Source organism: Ailuropoda melanoleuca, chromosome 6 (assembly GCF_002007445.2).
Source record: "Ailuropoda melanoleuca isolate Jingjing chromosome 6, ASM200744v2, whole genome shotgun sequence".
NCBI classification, from domain to species: Eukaryota; Metazoa; Chordata; class Mammalia; order Carnivora; family Ursidae; genus Ailuropoda; species Ailuropoda melanoleuca.
The window spans coordinates 121,223,320-121,242,479 of NC_048223.1; the positions used below are offsets into that span (position 1 = coordinate 121,223,320).

Genomic DNA, 19,160 nt, shown 5'->3' on the forward strand with positions numbered 1-19,160 from the left:
AAGCTACCCACGTGAAGGTAGAGCTGGGAAAAGATGTCTGATAGCTCACCATTCGATGGCCCATCCACCAGACTCTCAGGAGCATAGATACCAATAAAATGTAAAGTAATAATAATAAATGTAATCATAATGTAGATTAGGAAGTGATACTTTTTTGAGTGTCCCTTTGTTCTTAATATAATTTATTCATCTGTAAGTTTACCTAATTTAATTTTTAATAATGGCTGTGTTAACAAATTTTGCTCGCAGAACTCCTGATGATTTAGAAATCAGCCCTTGGGAGCAAGTGCGCGTGAGCTGATTCCAGCCCGCTGCTGCGTTTTTCCCACTTTTTTTGCGCAACACAAGGAAGCCATGTCGGGCACCCCCCCACCCCCAGCTCCCTCTCCCATAAGGCTGCCTTGTGGACCTCTGGCCCAAGTCCACAGTCCAGGAAGAGAGAATGTGGTTGGTAGAGCCCGCTCTCCTTTGGCCAGTCAGCTGTGGCGGGGGCGTGGATGGAGGCTCTTCTTTCCAGGAAGGGGCGGGGATACCGCGTGACCAGAAGTTCCAGCAGCTTCCTCGTCAGTCGGTGGGAAATACTGAGAAGGTAGTGTTTGCTCTGTGCTTGCTCTCTCCGACGCACGTCATCTCATTTCGTCTTCAGCATTGTGTGATCTGGGTGTTTCTGTCTCCATTTTACAGAGGGGGAAACTGAGGCCCAGGGAGGTTTTAGTGACTGGCGTAAGTTCCAGCCAGTACATTTCAATCACAGAGCTGAACTTCAGAGTCAAGCCCATCTTTATCCCACAGGCTTCTTTCCACCCTCCAGGTGTCTCTGAGGTGGAGATGTGGCGCGAAAGGGAACCTCGGCCCGCAGAGGTTCAGCTCCTGACCCTATGCGGAAATTGCAACAGTTCCTCCTCACGGTGGATAGAGAAGAGGGGGTAGAAGGAAGAGAGCGGAATAACAGAGATGGGAGCAAAAGCATGTATTATTTTTACCCCCCCCAACCCTAATCTCTCTGTGGCTGCCTCTCTTCTTTCCTCTAGTCTCTGGGGGGCAAGGGGCAGATACTGGCTTCATTGTCATTTCAGGTTTTGGTGCAGTTCCCGTGGAGTTGAATAGGCGTGTGGATGCTCGTTTTTTACCTTATTCATTGTTTGCCTTGCCCGGCTACTTTTGTGTGTTCCTGCCCCCAGGTACTGGCTGGTCAATTCTTCCTGCAATTAGTATTCATGGGCAGCTGAGCAGAACTAATGCAACAAACCGTTTTTACTTTGAAGGTCAGATTACAGGTTTCTGAGCCGCTGTGGAAAAGGCTCTTCGGAGGAAGTTCTTCTCCACTATCTCCAGGAATTTAATTTTCCCTCTTCTGCATTTTCAAGCCCACCTATTGAATGTGATTCCCCAGGAAACACTCCAAGCCAGACAGATAACCAGATATAGCCAAATTGTTAGTATTTAAAAAAAAACAAAACCTTTCTTCCTTGGGGGTGTAAGACACGCGCGTGTGTGACCCTGCCTGTGTTAGAGGGGCACCTGTCTCTTCCCTTTGCTGCTTCCTGTGATAGCGGTCTGTCATTACTATCAATCGCATTAATTAAAAAAAAAAGCCCATTCATTTAAAATTGAGAAAAGGAGGGTGCTGAAAATTCTGACTTCTGATTATTTTAAAATTGTATTCAGTTATTGCAGGTAATCTCCCAGATAGAAGAAGCCAGAAATAGTCTTTAAAAAAAAGATTCTTACAATTTTTTTAAAGAATTGTAAAATGACTTCTTTGTAGTGCACATGTGATACCAATTAATACTTTGAATGACCAAAAATGGTCAGAAAATTCATTTCGCTGCTTTGGAAAAGTTCTAATTAGTCCAGAACGATGGCATACATCAGCTAATTTACACCTGGTGCGATGTTGTGAACACACACTATCTCTCTGCTTTTAAGATGTGCCGATGCCACAATTTTGTCCTATTTTCTTTCTTTTTATCCTCTATTTATAGTTAGAAATAGGATCAGAGTTCCCACTGATGCTCTTCAGAGGTTTATATTCCATGAAAAAACAAAACAAAGTCTAAGAAAGAAGTAATATCTGGCTTTTTTAAAAAGATGCCTTTAATTCTTGGTTTCTGAATCTTAAGCCAGATTTTGTTTACATTTTCTTTTCAGACTAAAAGATTTTTACTTCTAAATATACACATCTTCTTTTGGAAGCAGTGAGCCTGATGTCCCTAAGGTTGTGTTTTCTATTTTGCTTTGGCCACTAGGAAGCTCTGAGCCAGAATTGTGGCTGTCTTTTAGCAACCTGTAGGACCCTGTGGTGCTGAGCCAGGTGTGTGAACCCCACCTCTGGATTCTAGTCCATGCCAGGCCCACTTAATTTCTTCTTTTTTATTTGTTAAAATTTTGTGTATGGCTTTCTGTAGGCCTCCTCCCTCTCGCCTCCACATTTAAAAAAATGAACGAGGTAGATAGAGTATGCTACAAAAATTTGCTTACTGAGAAACCGGTGAAGCTCCCGAGAAGGTGATTCCCATTTCCACGCGGGGTTGAGGGCGCCCAACTGGGGGTCTCTGCTTCACTGACCTCTCCCCACCTCCCCACCCAGGGCCTCACCCAGCGCTGGGCCCTCTGGTACCCAGTGACGAAGGCAGTAAAAAAAATACAAGCAGATGATAAGGAGGCTGAGGGGTGCTTAGCAAGGAGGCCCGGGAGGCCCACTTTCCAAAGGGTTCTTAAACGTACCGGGAGGAAGCTTTTCTATTTGTAAATGAGGTCTTCCTCTGGTAGGGGCTCGGGAGCGTGGCCTTGGTAAATGGGATGAGAGCCTTCCAGGCTGGCGAGCGTGGGCAGACCAGAGTCTGCAAACCCTTTCTTAGTGATGTATGCTGTTTCTGTCTCCATATACACACATGTATACACAAATTTGAAAATGTCACTGACTTCTCCCCCATCCCTTCCCTCCCTCCATCTTTCAGCCCCACCAGTTTTCCTGTTGAGGGTGTTCCTCAATAGGACCCCCAGAGACCACATCTGCTTTAAGGGAATATTGCCCAGACACGTCTGCCCTTACCCCGTCTGTGCAACGCCCTCGCCCCAGGGAAGAAAGGGAGGTCTCTTTTGAATGTAGCTTTTTCCTCTGGAGGGTTCACTTTAACAAGTATATAAAGCCACAGCTGCCTCTGGAGGAAAAAGTAAAGGTGAGTTTTCTCTCTTATAATCTGTTCAGTTAATAAGATTCCTAAACAAACAAGCACAGAAAATGCGAAGCCATTTTTTGGGATCTGATCAAAGTACAGAATCTATTTTCTTGCAACCCACCAAATGATCATGGCTTTTTTTCCTCCTTGAGAATGCTGCAGACACAGAATCCAGTCCGACTGTTCATTCCTAAAAAAAGAAAAACAAAAAACCCCCAAACCCCCAACCCTCCCCCCAAACCCCTGAGTTGGTGGATTTCTTCTCAAAATGTGTGTTTAGGACAGCAGAAATTTCTGACAAGTCAAGTACAGGTGATTAAAGCTTGCGCAGTAAATCAGTTAACATCTGTAATTTTCCTTGTTCTTTAATGCTATTAGTTATTTCAAGGGTAAAAAAGGATGTTTTACTTAATTTTTTTGAATCTTACTAGGTACCCGTAGCTTAACTTAATGATTTGTATAAGTGATAGTAATTGCTGGGACTACAGTTGAGTATTATTAGCTATAAAATGAACATGGTTATATGTCCAACAGAACTAGCAAGGGACAGAAATGCAGTTGTATCCAAGAGAAAATAATTATAGCAATAATCAGTGTAATTCATGATAATGGCTGAATTGAATTTCACACCATAGCTCCAAGCACTTACATTTAATGAATGTAGTTTGTGCTTGTTTACTAAAAAGGTTTTTAGCAGAAAATCGATAATGTAACTTCAGTGTTTCTAATTGCAAATGCAATTATTTTTTTTAAAGTAGCGGTTCAATAAGGATTTTGTAGAGAAAATTGAGGTATGTGAGTGCTGCACATGCTGGCGCTTTAATTAGTCTACCTGTACATTAGTGCTATGGCGCCTTAATATCTATTTATTACAACATATTGATTAAAATGGATTTGTATTCAATTTTAAGGCTAGCTAATGTAATGGACATTGAAACTTTTCTGGAAGCATTGGCTGGGATTACAACATGTCACTGGGTAATGAGGCTTTCCTTCAAGAGGTGATTTCAGAAATCATCCTACAAACCCAATAGTGGGGCCAAGGAGGGGAGGGCCAGGCTACGTGCCAGTTTCCATGGAGCGAGTGGTGGGGACACGTGTGCTGTTCGGTAGAACAGGAGGTGTGTGTCTCTGTAACGTGACTGCGGATTCGTGCTTACTTGGGAGAACTTCTGTGTGTGCGTTTTCCTTGCCCAGGATATGCTTAAGGTGGTTATGTTGGGGGTCGATAATCTTCTCCTGGGTAAAACGTTTTGTTAGACTTCTGAGTTTGGAGGTCCACAGCTAGTCTAGCCAGAAGCTGAAGGCAGGTGCACTGTCTCAGGTCTCAGGACTTGGAGTAAACCACTGGACTCAGTTGAGGTCCAGCATTCATGACTCACACCGACGACGTGAACTGATGGATCGGCCTTCTTTGCCTAACTGGACCCTTTGTTCAAGACCAGGCTTGCGCCTAACCTTGTCCCTGCTTACGCGGTCGTCACAGTCACCCTCCCATTAGTGCCACCACCGCCATCATTGTCACCCTCTTTCTTGAAGTCTTGTCTTGTCTTGATATGGTCTTGCTGAGCATCATGGGAGCTTTATTCCACGAGTGAGGGTGAAGATCTGATCCTGGACAAGCTGACAGTCCTTAAGAGCCTGAATTTTAAAGTATATCCACTGGCCTGGGATTTCGGGCCTTGCTCTGATGAAATCCTGGTGGTGCTATCTCAAAACCAAATTAATTTTAAACCTGAATGTTTTGAGTGGGAGGAAGGAGTGTGTATAACTTTATAAGCAACATTGATATGCTACTGAATCCCAAAGACCTTTTTCTGGGGTGAGTCTGGGAAGGGGCAGAGGGAGAAGGAGAGGGAGAATCTTAAGCAGTTTCCACACTCCATGTAGAGCCCAATGTGGGGCTTGATCTCACGACCTGAGCTGAAATCAAGAGTGGGACACTTCACCGACTGAGCCACCCAGGTGCCCCTGAATCCCAAAGACTTTTAAGCCCTGCCTCCTACAACATTGCTTTGAGTCAGTGTGAGAAGCAAATGTACCAACAAAACAGAGCTCCAACGGGGTCTTCTATCAAGGTTTTATTAAAAATGAGCCCCTGCCAAGGGGCCAGTTGAGTTTCTGGACCACTGTGACAAGGCCTGGGGTGTTAGCTTTTTGGAGAACTGCTGGCTAGCCTCCAAGGGCCAGCTGGGCTCTCACAGCCTCCAGGAGGCTTAAGAACCAGGGAGCATGGGCCACTCCTTCCTCTGGCTTCTTATGCCACATCAAATCAAAGGCCACACACTGAGCCCTTCCCGTGTGCCATGCCTGTGCTGGGCACATCACCTTGGTCGTCTCCTGCTGTACAACAGCCCTGTGAGGCAGGTGGCATTGTTACTCCCATTTTCCAGATGCGAATGTCAAGGCTCAAAAAGGTTACGTCGATGGCCCAGATTCAGATGGCTGGAAAGTCAGTGGAGGAGCTGGGGTTCCAAGTGACTTCCTGGACCCTGGCTCCCCGTGGTCTGGCCCACATGTGCCACATCCAGTCTACCTGCGATTCTTAGGTCATCAGAGGTGCGTTTTTCTTGTGGCTGGGCTGACAATGAGATTTCAGTCTGTCTCTCCCCACCCTCTACTCCCCTTCCCTGCCACCTCCCTCCACTTCTGGTCCCCTGTCCGTAAATCAGTAAGAGTTCCGTGAGTGAACGATGCCAAGACCCAGGTGACTCTGACTTGAGTGTGTCTCTCTCTACGCAGGGAACACGGTGGCCTTCTGCGTCAGGTGTGAGCCTCTCACTGTCTCCTGGAATCTGGAGGCTGAGCACGGGGCCCCGTTGCAGTGTGTTGAGACCTGGCTTCTGTACAGCCCCACGCATGTGGCTTTTGCTTTCCCTGGCACGTCCCATAAAGTAAGTGAGCCGGAGAACCAGGTGTCACGGAAGCATGTTGTCAGGGCGGGATCACAGAGTGGGAAGATCTGCCACCGTGGGACCTCTGGGGAGTCCCTTCCCTTCCGGAGTCTCAACTTGCACATCTGCAAAGTGGAGCTGATAACCCCCCCACCCCCCCGCTGGCTCCCTTCTGAGCTTGACAAGGCTCAGATGGGGTCTGTTATCCCCCCTGCATTTTGGAAACTTGGAAGGGCTTGAGCAGGGTAGGGAATCCTTCTAGCTAAGGAGGAGGGTAAACAACAGCTGCCAGGTAGGTGGAGTTGCTGGCATCAGCTGCAGTCCCATTGTAGGGAGCATCCTAGGCCCCCAGATGCCGCTTCCTCTGCTGCCCCCACTGGTGAAACAGCCCTAGCCTTTGTTACGGTCACAGTCATTAGGCTGGGGATTATGAAGTTAATGCTTTGCCAAGCTTTCTTCGTTGTCTTGGGGTGGAGCGGGGGGGACTCATGGTGTGTATTCAGTATGGTTCCACGGAGCCAACCGGGAGCTGCTGCTTGATGGAATGATCTTCTCCGTCAGGCTGGAAAAGACAGACACCCGAACTGTTTGACCAACAAATGTATAGAAAATAGTGGCTGGTTCTAAGTAGCAATTACAGAATAATCTTATCCAAAGAAAATGTGGGCTTAAATTAAGATGATTTCACCAGGAAAACATTAAGGTATACAAAGAGTTCTTAATAAATAGAAATAAATGGTGCTGGGCTTGCGCCATGGTTATTTTCGATGGTTATCTGCCCTCGCCGCTGCGGCTCAGGCGGCATTTTCCGCGGGACTCAGAGCGGCATTTTGCTCTACAAAAACAACCCGCTCCTTTCCAGCCAATGATTACTTGTAATTATGCTTTCCCCTGCTATTATTCTAATAGACCTGTCATGTTGCTCGGAGGACTCTGGCATTTAGAATATACGACGGCTTTTATGGATGGACTGCTGGAACACTTAATATAGCTCTATTTCTGAATTATCAAGTTCTAGCCTTTTGAAGTCTGTGTTAGTGGAACTCCTCTTTATGAGATGTGCTGTGCTTAAAGGTTTGCTATTGATGAAGAGGTCCAACAGAGCCTTTATCGTAAGTACGGCAGCATTCTCCCTCAGAGATAAATAGCCGTGCTAAAAGGTATGGTGTGTACCTCGGCTGCAGATTACTAGCCAAGTACCTTCAGAACAGTGTACGTCAAAAATACCTTTATGCTTCTTGTTTGTTCTCTTTTCCATAGAGACGAGTGACATTTCTTAAAACGTAGAGGCATGGATGCATGTTGGTCATCTTTGGTCGTCGACATTAATCGGGTTGGGGGAATGTGTCTGGCCTGGCCCAGGGCATCTGTGTGTATGCCTACGTGTGCCTTACAGCCTCCGTGCTTGCTGCGTCAAGAACTTGCTTTCCTTTAAGTTTCTTTTATTTAAAGGTGTCCTTGGCTGGCCTCAAGTACTTTTGGGAGGAGAGGAGGGTTTATGAACAGGGGTGCCTGCTCTGGGGAATCTGGAAGACGTTGTTGCGGGCCGAACGAGGGCCAGCAGCTGGGGTCTCCAGGCAGCCATGTGAGCAGAGAGCGGACAGTGGCATTTGGCTCCCGGCAGGGTGGGCAGGCAGCGTGCAGACACCTTCGATGGGGCGGCCCGACAGAGAACTGGTCATCAGCGGTGGTTTCCAAAGGTCTGATTATCTGGGCAACTTTGGGACCACCAGCAACCTAGGGACCCCAGAAGTGCCTTTTCTCAGTTAACCCGGTTTCTCTTTTGTGGACCTGAAAGTGTAGGCATTTGAGGCTGGTGTAACTGGATAATGTGGGCACTTTTTTGGGGCCTCGGGTGGAGATCGTAGGGAAGGATGCGGTGTGGTTGACACTCACAGGACTTTGCCAGGAGTGGGTGGTCTGGCTGGCTCACGGTAGACTCAAGAGACTCCAAGTTTTTAGCAAGCATCCCAGATGCAGCCGGAACTCCCTTGGTAGCCGACATCAAAAACACAGAAGCCGGACCCCAGAGCCGCTTTTGACCATGCGGCAAGAATTTGCATCCATTCCCCAAAGAAGGCAGGCTGTTGCTGCAGAATGTTTGCCTGCTGTTTCTCATTTGGACCCATCATGCATCAGAACCCTGACTACACACTCCCTGTCTAATTCATCTTCTCCCATATATTTTACCATTACGGATAGCCTTCCCCTTAAGCTTGTCTATTTTCTAGCCGGTGTGACAGATGACAGTGAGTCGGAGCCATGGTAGATGGCATTTGTATGGCTCCAATGCCAGAAGCATTCTAAGCGCCGGTGTTGCATATTTATTGATCTCCATATTCCCAATAATCTGATGCCCGTCACATTTGACAACATTATGTGGAGAGGTCAGCTAGATGGGGCTAATGAAGCTGTTGCCAAGATGAATGTTGTTCCCACAACATTACCCTTGCAAATAGCTCTCAGTGGGGCATTTCACTGTCGGGCCAGGCATTTGAGGACTTTTCTATTTTTTTTTTTAATAGTTGACGTTAACATTAAACAAAACCCGAAGCTATTAAATCTTAGTATTTATATATGATAGAAAACATGGATGCCCTGGCATCTTTCCAAATGAAAATCTTATTAGCAGACATAGTGCTTGTGGCAAAGTCCTCGGCAATCAGAGATTGGCTTGGCTGTCTAGAATGTTTGACGGATTAGTCCGAGATGATGTGAAGGACCAAATGGGAAATGGCTGAAGTCTGGAGGATTAAAGTGGCAAACGGCAGGGCTGGCTGCAGCTGGAGACTGCCTGTTTCCCAGCTTCCAAGCTGCTGCAAGCGGCTGACACCACTCGTGCGCGGGTTTGGATAATGCTTTACAGGAAAAAAGCAAGAATATGAGAGAGTATTTGCAGAGAGGATCCCATGTAATAAATGCGGCACGGGAATCATTGACAGTGGAAGGGTTTCAGGAACGCTTATGAAAATATTAAAGGTTTCCCACACTGTCCCCACACCTTGAAAACACAAAAGGCTTCTCACACCGGAACCTAGAGCCCTTTGAAAGCCCCGCAAACTGCCATGCAGAGACTTTCACACTGTCTGTCCTGAGGGTTACTGTGTTGGACAGAGATCCTGACATTTCTTCTAAGGAGTCCATCTCGGCTTAATTCCAGGCTCATATTTACTGGTTAATTCATTGAGTGGTTGTAAGCATCTCTGTGCCAATGTGGTTTTTTGAGAAACTTGTTGCATATCTTGGTAGAGCCCCTGAAAATTTGGGGTTCTTTAAGAAAAGCACACTAGGTCCTAAGTTTGAAAGGCAATATTTTGCAAAGGCGGGTGTATTTAATGGTTTTCTTCATGACACCGTTCCTTTCCCAGCCGTATCCCACAGTGGACACAAGCAAGGATATATAACAGAGCTGATAAGACTTGGCTACTGGCTTGTCCAGAACTTTCTCAACAATGAACTCATTTATCCAGTGCTAACATTAAGGAGCATTAATTTACCACATTGCCTACAGTCACAAAATTGAAGAACTTCTTGACTTATTTATTTTGTAGGGCTCAAGGAAGGATGCTGGAGAAGAGAGGGTTAACCATTGTGCCTTTTTCTTTAGTGCATTTCGGTTCCTCTTTCCATCATGCCCGTTTTCAGGTTATACCTTTTGCATTGTGTTGAATGAAGTGGTAGAAAAGAATCGATGAGTTCAGAAGCAGCGAAGTTCATTGCTGGGCAGATGCTCATGTTCTCTTCAGATGGAAAACGTGTTTCTCTTTCACCCCCACCCCCGCACTCTCCTGGGGTGGCATACTATATATATATATAAATACTAGGACTGTGTCATATATACACACATACCATTAAGAACGCATGTTCTCTCTTTGATGCATACCTAAAATCATAGGGGAAACAAAGTCAGGTAATGGCAAAAGTTGGCTGCAGGTGAGGTAGAGTGGTATAGCATGCTGCCTACAATTTAAGAGACACGATTCTCACTAAAGAAAAACACCATTGAAAAGTCATATGTGAGAGATGCAAGTTAAAGCTACCCTAGGCAGCTTTAATTTAGGCATGAGCAAATTACACAGATAGCAGTTGCTATAGTAACTAGTAGACAATATGGTGTTTATGTTGCTATTGAGATATCTTGGTCTTTACCAAAATGAGAGAGAAAAAAAAAAAAAAAAAAGACTTCCAGGAGCGTACAAACACTGCATGAAGGGAACATTTCTCATAACCATTTTACTTCTTCCATTTATTTATAATGAAATGGGTATCTACAATTATATACAGCCCGAGGGTTGGCTTGCTGTTGTTATCAGTATTTTCCTAACTAAGGTGTCCTCTTAAAAGCCTAGCCCCTGTGGCATGTATGAAGGCATCCATCTTGGATGGCCTCCAGACGAATTCTGTGGTTGGGCATGGCTCACCCTGAGTGTAGGCCAATATGGGTCAGTCGAAGGGGAACCTAAAAGCCAAGAATGCTCAAGAATTCAGGGCAGGACAAATGCTGTGAGAGGTTGTGTTGTTACACTCTTATGGGGTATTGGGTTGTTAGCATGATTTCAAAAAGCATTTGAGGGCTTTTCTAGAGGCAATTAAGGTGTTTCAAAGAGGACTTGTGACAAAATACAGTTGTCTCACATCTAAGACTGTGGCTGATAGACAGTGGAGAACATAGTCAAGTGGGCACTTGCCATTTTGATGAGGGAGTCTGGCAGGTGGACCCCAATACCTCAGGTCCCAATTTGGATATTGGGGCCTGGCAGGTAATTCCATAGCAATTCATCCAATAGTTGCCTTGCCTTTTACTGCTGTCGATCGCCACTGCCAAAGCTGGGTTGGGCAGACTCAGGGTGTTTCCAGTCCTTTCGAATTCTTAAAGCAAAATTAATTTATATTAATTTATTTTAAAAGCTCATGTCAATTACGGCTTTTTCCTTTTGGGGTGGCATAGGGGACTCTTAAGGGGAAATGCAGAGGTAGGGTCCCACCAGCCCCAAATGACGGGAGTGATGGAAACAAAGCTTGAGTGTACCAAGATGTCTTAATCTGTACATACTTTTACTTCACGCTCTTCTTAGCACAGCTTCGTAGGCCAGTTCTCCTCTGTAAAGACAGCACGGAATAGAGGAGCACATGTTGTCTTTGGAGCCAGAAACCTGAGTTCTAGTCTCAGTTCTGCTTTTTCCTGGGATATGTCCTAAGGGCAGCAATCCATTAATACTTCTCGTCTGTCAATGCTGCTGCTAATACCCACCCGAACAGCTGGCGATGGGTGAAGCAGGCTGCTGGCATGCTCCGGCTGGGGATCTGGGCTGCGAGTTTCATCTCTTGGCAGCTTTTATGTATTCCCACTCCTGCTTTGGCCGGTCCCAAAGGTGGGTGAGTCCCTTGCTTTCTCTGGCCTCAGTTTTCCCATCTGCAAAATAACATCCCTGGCCTTGCGGGTTCCAGAGTTGCCCTGTTTCCCCTCACATTCTGTGATATGGCACAAGCTTTTCCAGGTTCCTAAATGCCTTTCCCTTAGGAAACATGTGCACAGACCTCTCGAGTCTGGAGTCTTTGTGGTCAATTGCCAAGCCCTCCTCTTTCCCTGAGTTTGAACTGGGCCCTACTGAAAGCTTGGTCTGAAACGAAGTCCCGTGTGTATTACAGGCAAGGCTTCTGAAGCCGGAAGGAAACAGAAGATCATCACTTTGAGCTTTTCACCTTTAGGCTGATAATGTGTTTTTAAATCCCATTGTACAGAGGAAGCAATTGAATTTCCCAGAGTTTAAGTGACCAATGCAAGGCCTCGCAACCCTCAGTATTTTGGTGGCCTCTACCTGCTCTACGTTTAGGACTTCCAGAGGGCTCACCAGAAGGGGGCATTTCCCAGGAAAAGTGTTCAAAGGCTAAGGCTAGTGAATCTTGACTCAGTGACTGTCAAAACAAACACTGCGTTGCATGAGAAAGAGATGGTGGGCCAGGAGCCCACAGCAGATGGGAGGTGAGAGAGGGAGGGGTGTGGAACTGTTTGAGGAACAGGATTTGGTCACCTGATTCGTAATTTCCATCCATCACCGAAGCCCTCAGTACTTGAGATCCTTCTGCACGTCACCACCCTGCACCATTGCCTCCAGATTGCAAAACCCATTAGACTGTGAAGTAAGGCGAGGAAAAATCAATTTTTTGTCTAGCCTCCGAAATTCTTTGGAATAATATGTCAAAATGGTTATCTCGTCTGTTGCAACTGGCTTGAAAATATCAGAATTTCTATGGGTATTTATGAGATTTCCATGTACCATCTGGCTCTCTCCATGTGAGTGTGCCTACCCAGATGCTGGGATAATGTATAGGGAGCTAAGCGCATTTATTTTTACAGAGGGTAATTATTACAGTCTCTCCTTCCAGAAACGAGCCTTTTGTTTTATGTTTTCAGCGAGAACTTGTGAAATATTAAGATATTTTACTGCCTTAATGTTCTGAATTGTTTGCCTCTCCATATTGCAATCTAAAACTCATTAACAGTTGAACAATTTAATCAGAATGAATCAAGTTGTGAAATGGATACACAGGCAGTTCACACAGCCATAAAGCATGGCTGAAACTTTTCTGAACAGCTTAATAAAACTTAGAAGGCAGCAAGAAATAAATGATTATCCTGGACAGTATCAGGGTAAACAGAACCTGGAGCCATGAACTTGGTAATTGTTCTCACTCAGCACATTTGCCCAGGCTTGGTCTTAATTCATGGGATGGACCCATGATTATAGGGATTTAAGTTGCCAGTGTTTCTGTAAAATTTGTCTCTTAATAATGTGCGTGATCAGGGAAGCAAAGTGAAAGCGGAGACATTAAGCCTGGCTCAATTCTAGAAGTGTTCCTCCATTAAAAATAGTGCCTGGGGATGCCGGGAGGCTCCGACCCACAGTTTTGGGGGAAGACTGTAATTCCAAGAGTGACCTTTTCATTGTACTTTAAAAATATCATTTATCCCGGCACGGCATTCTCACTGCAGAGACAGCCAAGTGTGTTTGCTGGAAGTGGGTTTTAGTTTCATTCCTAAGTTTGGATTGTATCCGCGTCAAATGCTCCAGACTGTCTGACAGATCGGTTGTATTATGCACTTGAATTCCAGATGGTTGGCAGGTGACTGACTCATCCTTGGTACCGACTCTTAGCTAAGTTGGGGTGGTTGGTGATCCTAAAAAGTCTCAAGCCCCAGACATTTCCTAGCCTCGGTGCCAGAAATGACTCTTCTTTCCAATGGGTGGATTTTGCGTGCAACTGCTTAATCAGGTGATTATCCAGAATTGTTACATTTTCTTCCCTCCTTCCCTCCCTCCTTTCCCTCCTTTCTATTTTTGGTTATAAAATACTAATTTTTTTTATCCCATCTTCTGCAAATGAATTGAAGCATCTATTTAGGCTTCTAGCACGTGTCTGGGTTTTGAAGTTTCCCCATCTCTGCCTGGTCAGTGAGAATTTATAAAACAACATATTCTGTACTTCGGATATTATAAGTTCAAATTGAACCTCTGCGCCACGTGTCTTTATTATTTTTGTAATTGGCACCCGCAAAGTACCGTTCCTACCCAGCACGGGCTGGTGTGGCCCCAGGTAGAGAAGCTCCTACGGTCTGGTCTCTCCAGTTTCTCTCGCATTATTAAGCTCTCACTTCAGGGTTGAGTTGATCAAGACATGGGCTTGTCAACATCCATTCTTGCTCTTTTGACTGTTCAGTTAGATGAATTCTAACTCCACCAGCTCCGAGCTGCGTCACCAGGGACAAATGCTGTCCCTCATTTTGTTTTGCTTCATTTTTTCCTCTGTGAGGTGGAGGTGGTAGGCCTTGAGCTGTAGGGTTGCCATACGTACCAGCCCATAAGGGCCCAGTGCTTCGGTGGAGAGCGTGCCTGACCATGATTTTGCCAAGTCTGACCGGAGGTGTGGGCTGTGATGGCTGGCAGGTGCCCATTAGCGACTGATCTGGAAGTGCTCATTGCAGTGTAAGCACAAGACCCTAGTCCATGATTTCAGGGGCATCTCCTGGCGCACAGTCAAAGAGGCACCATCACAGACAGGGCCAGCTCGGTTCTTTACGAGTTGTTGCTGGGCTTGTGGAATGTTTCAAGTTCCAAGTCAAGTTGATTGTTGTATCACAGTTTATATGGAGAATAATCCCATTCCAGGCCCTTACTGGAGATTCTGGTCTACCTGGGTTTACTTTTGAATATCACTTTCCCTAACTACTCTACATTGGATTAATCAATTTTGGCCATGATATGTGTCATTTCTGTTTGTTTAGTGGTTGCCTTAACATTTTAAGAGGAGCATTGATATGAGCAGATAATAAAGTTTCTCAGTATCCTTATCCTTCTTCTAAACAACATGAGGTTGTGAAAATATTACAGCCAGCAGTTACAGCATTTTGGCAATGCCGTGTCATCTAACTCTCTCATTATTACTGTTACTGTTATTATTATTATGAACTATTTTATAGCAGATCCCAGATATGTCTTGCCACCTAGAAATACTTTAGCTGACAAGAACTCTTTTCCCTTAAATAACCACTATGCCATTATCCCAGCAAACCACATTAGCCATAATTTGTTAGTATGACCACCTCCCCCTTCCATACATAAATTTCCCCAGCTGTCTCAAAAATTCCTTTTTACAGATGGTTTTTTTATATAAATAGTCAAATAAGGTTCACGTATGACAGTATATATACTTTTAAAGATTTATTTATCTTCTAGAGAGAGAGAGAGAGAGAGAGAGAGAGAGAAAGAGACTGCAGGGGAGGGAGGGGCCGAAGGAGAGGGGGAGAGAGAATCCAAGCAGACTCCCGGCTAGTGTGGAGTCCAACGCAGAGCTCGATCCCACAACCCTGAGATCATGACCTGAGCCAAAATCAAGAGTCGGACGCTTAACTGACCGAGCCACTCAGGTGCTCCTCACACAGATATTTTGAAGATAATGTAAAATGCCCTATGGTCTGGATTTTGCTGGTAGCTTTTGCTTTGTTTCCTACAACGTGTTCTTCTAGTCCCTGAGGTACTATAAACTAGAGTTTAAATTCAGTGACTATTTGAAATTCAGGACATTTTGGGTAATAACACTTCAGAGATGCTGCTGTGTACTGACCGCATCAAGTCAAGAGGTGCAGGAATGTCTGGGTGCCATGTTTATGGATACTAAGATTGATCAAGGTTCGGAGGGTATTAGCTGAATCCTTCCTTATGAAGTCTTCCATAAAACTTTCCATGTAACACTTTTAAAAAAATTGTGGTAAAATCCACATCACATAAAATTTATCATTTAATCATTTTTAGGTGTGCAGTTCTCTGGCATCAAAGCATATTCACAGTGTGTGCAACCATTGCCCCCATCCATTTCCAGAACCTTTTCATCATCCCAAGCTGAAACTCCCTACTCACTAAATAATAACTCCCCATTTCTCCTCTCCCTGGCCCCTGGCAACCACTACCCTACTTTCTGTCTCCGTGACTGTTTATTTTGGGTACCTCATATAAGTGGAATCCTATCAGATTTGAGCTTTTGCCACTGGCTTATTTCCCCAGGCATGATGTCCCCAAGGTTCATCCATATTGTGGCATGCGTCAGAATTTCGTTCCTTTTTAAGGCTGAATAAAATTCCATTGAGGAGATAGGACACATTCTGCGTATCCATTTATCTGTCGATGGACACCCGGGTTGCTTTTGGCTATCATAAATACTGCTGCTGTCAGCAAGGGTGCACTCCTCCAATATTTTTATTATTCACTGATGATATTTGTTGAGATCGATTATTTCATTACAGGTTGCATAGTGATTTTCTAATCCTTTCTGTTTATGTACGGGTTTTCAGAATAATGATTTGATGGACCAATACCCCATAAAGGTGAAGAATGAAGTGTTCCGGCTTTTTTTTTTTTTTAAACTTTTTCCACAGTTCCTCCGAGTTAGTTCTTATGTCCTTTGATACAACTCTGGTGGCCTTTTATCACTTCTTTTATTTCTGGTACAACAAAAAGGTATCCCAGATTAACCTTGTGCATTTCCTACCTGGAGGGGGAAAAACTCCTTTTCTCCCCTTTTTCTCCCTCCTGTGGTCTTAATATTTCACTGCTGGATAGCAAATGTGTGAGTTTTCCCCATACCAAGCAGTTTTTCAGTTCTGTGTGGATGTCAACTGGGAGTTTTAACTGGAGACAGCATCAGATCCCACAGGTTAAAGGCTCAGTCCCACAAGATGGCCGCCACCCCGCCTCAGACAGCAATTGTGCTACTTATTATAAATTCAAGGTTCCCATGACCTCCTCCTCAGGTTCAGTATTTGCTAGAATGGCTCAAAGAACTCAGGGAAACTTTATCATAAAGGATACAATTCAAGAACAGCCAGATGGGAGTGATACACAGGGCAAGGTCTGGGGAAAGGGGTGGAGAGCTCTCATGCCCTCTCCAGGCATGCTGCCCTCCGCGTGTTTGCCAACCCAGAAGTTCACCAGACCTTGTACTTTAGGCTATGGAGGCTTCATTACACAGGCATTATGTTGACTGAATCATTGGCCATTGGGCACTAATTCAGCCTCCAGCCCTTATCCCTTCCCTAGAGGTGAGGCTGAAATTTCCAACCCTCTGATCCCATGGTTGGTTCCCCTGGTGATTAGCCACCACCTTGTGGTTGTCTGGGGGCTTTCCAAAAATCACCTCATTAACTCCATAGTCATACACTCCAGTGGGGTTGAAAGGGGTTTGTTAAGAATAACAAAAGACTCTCATTTCATTGTTGTTATCAGTAAGAGTTTTAGGAACTCTGTGCCAGGAACGGGAACAAAGACAATATGTATTTCTTATTATAAATCACAATATCACCCTTTTCGTTCCTGAAATCAGCCATTTTTTCAGAGAGACCTGCTTCTTTTGGGATTTGGCACTTAGAGACCACAACCTGGTTATTTGCTGTGCTCATTGCTAATGGATTGTCACAGTTTCTAGGCTTTTCAGTAAACAGAGCTAAAACGTGTATTTTTTTGAAAGAGAAAAATCATAAATTCATACTGAGATTTTCAATTCAAAATTTGTATCACGGTGTTTTCTCTTCTTTGATATTATACTTGCATATCTATTAGGATGAAAATCTTAGTTTGGTTAGATTAACATAATTGCTTTATTCTAGGACATATCTAGAGTAGTTTCAAAATAATAATGCCAACATTTATATGATAAGATTTCTTTTCAGTTGTTTTTCTTAGGTTGTACCCCATTAGGGATGTATAATCAAGCACTGTGCTTTAACATCAGTTGAAGTAAACTTTTTCCCTTGGTGTGTCTCTACCATCAATTTGATGTACACTTATTGGGTGTGTATGTTTCAGTGTACTGAAACACCTTAGGATCTTTTCTTTTTTTCTTTCTTTTTAACTAAGAAAAGATTATAGGGTTTTAAAGAAAAAAAGCTATATGTAACATATGAATTAATATATCTGTTAAACAATATATAATATTTAATATATACAATTATATATTATTCATATTAACACGAATTAATTCATATTAACTTATGAATTAATATATCTAAACAATATATATAATATATAATTATTATATTATATATATAATAGATATATCCACAGGAGTCTTGCTTCCATCTTTTCCCACGCTATTCTGTATCTTCTTTCCTAATGAAATAGAAATTTTCCTTAGTTTTTGACTTATCCTTCAATAGTTTCCTTTTAAAAATATAAGCAAACCCTCACACGTACACCTTCTCTTTTCTAGGACAAAACAGGCATACTTTTTAGCGTGCATGGCACTGCATTGCGACGCTGCTCTAAGTGGGCATTTGGGTTCTTTGCAGGATTTAGCTGTTATAATCCACAATAGCCAAACTGTGGAAGGAGCCGAGATGCCCTTCAACAGATAAATGGATAAAGAAGATGTGGTCCACATATACAATGGAATATTACTCAGCCATCAGAAAGAATGATTACCCAACATTTGCAGCAACAAGGACGGGACTGGAGGAGATTATGCTAAGTGAAATAAGTCAAGCAGAGAAAGACAATTATCATATGGTTTCACTCATTTGTGGAACATAAGGAATAGCAGGGAGATTGGTAGGAGAAGGAAGGAATAGTGAAGGGGGGGTAAACAGAAGGGGAAATGAACCACAAGAGACTATGGACTCTGGAAAATAAACTGAGGGTTTTAGAGGGGACGGGGGTGGGGGAATGGGCTAGCCTGGTGATGGGTATTAAGGAGGACACATATTGCATGGAACACTGGGTGTTATACATGAACAATGAGTCATGGAACACTACATCCTATATATATATATATATATATTTTTTTTTAATTTATTTTATATATAATCATTGCTGAAATTAACAGCCTTGTGATTACATGGCTTTGCATTTTTGCCATTGTATCTTTGGGTTAGATTCCTTAGAAATGGGATTGCTGGGCTGAAGGGTAGATGGGGGGTAAATTTGTGAGACTGTGCCACACTTCTCTATACAGAGCTTATCCTCTTGTGCGCCCCCATAATCGCCTGCAATATACGAGCCTGACTGCTTCCCCCCCATCAGCAGCATCAACAGAGTATACGGTAGTGCTGCTTTAGCTACTGGGAACATTTGCCACATTTATTTTTATCTTGAGATTCCTATACCATGTCGACAGCACAAATTTGGAACCCCCCCATGCATGTTGGGGTTTTTATTTCTTGGAGAATGGGGAAACTTTTCACCCTACCCAGAGCCTTGTCAGATGACAATAATTTTTGAGGCTTCCTAATGCAGAATTTTCTAGTTCCATTTTGATGGAGGGGGCAGCCTTTGTGGGCTTCTCTATTATGCTGTGTCTCAGTCTGAGACTCCAGTCTTCATCTGGGTGTTCTGCCCTCAGCCCTGAGCTGTGGAGCCTGTATCGAGATCTGATACCCTCTTGGGCACCAAGTTTTCAGCTTCTGTGTTTTGGCACTCTGGTTTTGAAGGCCCTCTTGAATTTTGGCACCTGGGGAGATTCCCTTTCTTTCTTTACAGCTTATCTGTACATGACATTTTCTGTATATGCTTCTGTGTATTTTAAGTGTCGGGGGGGG

The 19,160-nt window shown here is 44.1% G+C and overlaps 1 long non-coding RNA gene across 3 annotated transcripts in view; it reads left to right on the forward strand.

The window, feature by feature from the left end:
* The first annotated feature begins 527 nt into the window (after positions 1–527).
* Positions 528–19,160, forward strand: part of LOC117802767 — a 131,560-nt gene continuing 112,927 nt past the window's right edge. The window contains exons 1-2 of one of the 3 annotated variants that reach the window (XR_004626296.1): positions 561–589; positions 5,925–6,076. This is a non-coding gene — a long non-coding RNA (uncharacterized LOC117802767). Of the gene's footprint in view, positions 590–5,159; positions 6,077–19,160 lie in introns of those variants that run through there. The other 2 variants (XR_004626294.1, XR_004626295.1) reach the window with 2 other exon arrangements.